Below are 4082 nucleotides of genomic sequence, written 5' to 3'. Positions count from 1 at the left end.
AATTCCAAGAACTTCTAATCACCCCAGGGCTTCCCCATTATTCCCAGAGGATAAAGATTTTGGACTTGGACTTGGGTGTTGAATTCCTAACTCCATCACCTACTAGCTATATTTTGGCATGCTACTCAAGTTTTTCAAGACTCAATTTCCTATTCCATAAAGATGGGATAGTATTATCTATCTCATACTGCAAAGTATTTTCAGAATTGTAAGGAATAATATTCAAAACATTGCAAATAAAATGCTTGGTGCATGGTAGAAGTTCAAAATTATCTCTCCTCTTTCTCTCTGTGTAACAGTAGTTGGGACCAGGAAGAGCTCTTTGTTTCTTTAGGGAAATATTGACTGTGTAGGGTGAGAAAGAGAAAGACTGGACAGTGTTCCAAAGCATTAAGTCCCCTCTTTCTAAGGTATGTAGACCACAACTCATCTTGGGAGACTGATTACAAGGAAAGAGTTAAGAAGAATCAGTCAGAACTTTGGTCTTCATCTGAAGTTGCCTGACTACGTTGTCTCAGATTGACAGAACTGCCTTATCAGCAGGGTTGCTGTTGCCTACTAACAGTCATGGAAGTAGATCTCAGCTGGGGGATGATGGGGAGACAAAGAAAAAGATAGGGGTGAAAAAAGGAAGGAATGGGGTACAGACAGAAAGCGAAGGAGAGAAAATAAAGAAAGGAGGAGAGGCAAGAGATAGTGACCTGGGGTTTCATACTGCATTGGGTGGAAGAAGCAGTGTGTGGTGGGAGTTTTTCTTTGTGGTCAGAATTAAAGTCAGAACTGCCCTGGGAAACCTGTGTTCAAGACCTGGACGTGGGCCAGAAGCCAAGGGAAAGAGAAAGTTGCCCAAGAAAAAAGGGAGAAGTTTCCACCAGGCGGAAAGAGAAATCGCTGGGTGAGTTAGTGGTTGGAGAGCTGTCCGTGGTGCTGACTCCTCCTCATTGGGATTCCAGTGGAGGCTGAAAAGCTCTGCACTGGCTGCTGCTCCTCTCCCTTTCCTCTCCCCTCCTGAGACCCAGGACCATTTTGGCTAGCTCTATGTCTTCTCCTCTCTTTTTCCCTTTCTCTTTATTGATTAAATAATTTTTTCCCAAGTTCCCAGTTCATCACTCAAACATTTCTCTTCCATTTTGTTTCAAGACTCCTTTTCCTCCAATTAGTTCACTGACTCTTAGATTGTTCTAGGCCTCCCTGGTGGTCACATCTCTCTCTTATCATCCTTTGAATTAAAAAAACAAACAAACCAAAAACATACAATGGAAATCATAAAAGCAGACAGCATGCACTGAGCACTCACTAGGTGTCAGGGAGCAGTCTAAGTGTCTTTGCATACGTTAACTCATGAGCAGTCTAAGTGCCTTTGCATATATTAACTCATTACAATTCCACGTTAGCCCTATTAGATGGGTAGATATATTATTATTCTATTAAATAGACAAGGAATTGAGGCTTAACGGGTAAGTAATTTGACGAAGACCACACAGCTACAGGACTTCAACCTCTCTCGAACCTGCACTTCTATTGAATCTGGCTCTTTTATATTTTCCATCACCTTTTCCTGTGACTTCCTGCCACTCCGTCTGGTAGCCTTAATGCTTTCTATTCTTGCCTAATCTTCAAGGGACTAGGAATCTGCATTGCTGATTTGGTTTAAATCGGAAGGGAAGCAAAGTAAACAAATATACAAAATGTGCGCTGTGTGGGAATTGAGATCATAGGAGGGCTTTATTTTCTGCTTCAGGGAGAGGCCCCATGTTAGCAGCCCCAGCCTGCATCTCAGGCTGATTGTGGAGTCTTTTGCTTTTCATTTTCATGTCTTACTCCCTGCACCCTCGCCCCTTCCCCGCCTCTGGTGGTCTCCAGAGAACTTCGTGTCCCCTCAGCTTCTCACTCCTACATCCTGCCTACGTAAAGAAGCTCTTGCTTCATTCTGGGAGGTTACGTGGGCTCTCGCCTACACACCGAGAGAAACAGTGTCAAACGCTCACAGAGAGACGGGCAGACACAAACGGACCCACACGGGCACCTCCCGAGACAAAACCTATACTCGATGGGTCCACGCGGCCGTGGAAACACCTGCGGCCCCAGAAACACTCAGGTGCTCGCGACACACACAGTACAGTCACGCTTAAGGGCACCAGGATTCCGGGTTTGCGCGTACGCACGGTCCCCTTGGATGCTCGTGCGCATAGCCACAACACCGTACACCCCCCAGACCTACGAAACTCCCCACGGCTCAGCTCCAGCCCACCCGGGCCGCCCTTCCCTCGAGGCGGCCTCCCGTCTCTCATCCTCTCGCTTCTCCTCCTCCTCCTTCGCCTAAAGATGTACAAAACACTCCTCGGAAGCAACCCCGGCGCTCGGCTCCTCCCTCCCCGCCCCCAGGCCGCCGCTCCCCCATTCATTTTCGGCCGTCGCCGGCTAAGTCCCTCCCCCCGCGTAGCCCGGCCTCCGCCGCTCCCCGCCCGGAGACCGCGGCGCACTTGGACTTCCCTCTCCATTCGCCAGCCGCCTCGCTCCCGGTCCCCACGGCTGCAAACTGATCTGGCGCGGGGGGAGGAGGAGAGCGCAGGCGAGCGAACCCGCGAGAGAGGGAGAGAGCGAGAGAGCGAGCGAGCGAGCGAGAGCGAGAGCGAGAGAGCCGGGAGGCAGAGGGAGTAGTGACCGCCTTCAGGAGCCGGGATTCATGCCTGTCCTCGGGACCAGCGAAGGGGACTTTACGGCTGAGTATGAGCCAGGCTGCTAGGAGCCAGGTACCCCCACGCCTGCAGTCCCCGCGCCGTTCCCGGAATGCGAGCTGGACGCAGGGCTCTCCCAAGTTCCCACCGAGCCGAATAAAAAGCGTCCGCCCGCAGCTCTCCGCCAAAGACGGACATTGACTCCAGGTAAGGCGGCGCCGGGTGCAGCGCCCAGCAGCCCCGCTGCCCTTGGACCCGGCCCCGGACCGCATTCGGGGCGCCCCGGCGCTCCCCTGCCCCTCCCCCCCGGCACCCTTGTCCGCTTTTCACCTGGCCGCCCCGCCGCCTCCAAGTCTTCTCCGGTTCTAGGGAGGGGGTTCCTGTGCCTGGGGCTCAAAGGGTTAATTGCGGGTTTGAGTGAGTGGCGTGTGTGTCCCCGCGCGCTCCCGACGTGTGTACCATGGTGGGAACTTGATGTGGTGCTAGTGTGTGTTTGCGTGTGCGGCGTCGTTTGCGTTTGGTGCGTGTGTTTGTGGTGTGTGTGTGTGTGTGTGTCCGTGTGTGTAAGGGAGGGGTGAAGAGGGAGAGGTCCTATAACCTACTTACGGCGCGATGTGTGTGTGCATGTTTGTACGTATGTATTTGTGTGTGTGCGCTCGTGTGTCTTTTTAATTAGGTCTCTCCAGCTTACACGGAATGGGACCCTTACTATAGGATCACGTAGTCATCGGGAAACCCGCTGTGGACTTCCTCTTGGGGCTCTGGGCTTGGGGGTTGGGGAGGATTATGGGGCTGTAGATGGCACCTTCTTTAGCCCAATGTTGGTACGCTTGAAGGAAAATTCCTCCAAACGGTGGAATCCTGCTACCCTGGGACCCACCGCTTAATATGAAAGAGACATGGCCAACCCCCGAGGCAAATAAGACGCTGTCACTTTAAATTCCACACTGGACAGACTCCAGGATTCTGATGGGAATTTGGAGACACTGGATAGTGGGTGACAGAGAAAGGGGGAAGTCAGCGGTGGGCTCTTTATCTGGGGCTTGGCAAGTCTGGGATAGGGATTTACCCTGCATCCCCGTTTGCAATCAACACAGCCCGTCTGGCTTCCGGTGCTTTTGGGGAGGATCTGGGCAAGTTTGCATGGATCCCCCCTCAAAAAAGGAGAAAGCGTCCTCGGGGACTTGCTCATCCATCACAGTTGCAAAGGGTCTCAGAGGAAATTTCATTTGGGGGCAGCTCTGGATGATATGGAAGGAGATGGATGGGGCACTTTCCTAAGACACATTCGTCTTTCTTTCCCCATTTCAGGCGGGGAAGCCCCCAGAGAATCTCTTCCTAAATGTGCCTCTCCATGGCTCCACTGGAGTTAGGAGGATATTGGGAGAAGGCAGAGAGGTGGGG

General features: G+C 52.2%; 1 protein-coding gene across 1 annotated transcript in view; it reads left to right on the top strand.

Annotated features, from left to right (window-relative positions):
* The first annotated feature begins 2450 nt into the window (after nt 1–2450).
* The window catches only part of BRINP1 (bone morphogenetic protein/retinoic acid inducible neural-specific 1), a 203960-nt gene continuing 202328 nt past the window's right edge, over nt 2451–4082 (top strand). Inside the window, exon 1 of the mRNA XM_011960549.1 lies at nt 2451–2885. The gene's annotated coding sequence lies outside the window, so the exon portion shown is untranslated. The remainder of the gene's footprint in view (nt 2886–4082) is intronic.

This window comes from Colobus angolensis, unplaced genomic scaffold, assembly GCF_000951035.1.
Source record: "Colobus angolensis palliatus isolate OR3802 unplaced genomic scaffold, Cang.pa_1.0 Scaffold514, whole genome shotgun sequence".
NCBI classification, from domain to species: domain Eukaryota; kingdom Metazoa; phylum Chordata; class Mammalia; order Primates; family Cercopithecidae; genus Colobus; species Colobus angolensis.
Note: the sequence above shows the minus strand (reverse complement) of the source record. Positions and strands in the feature narration are given on the sequence as shown.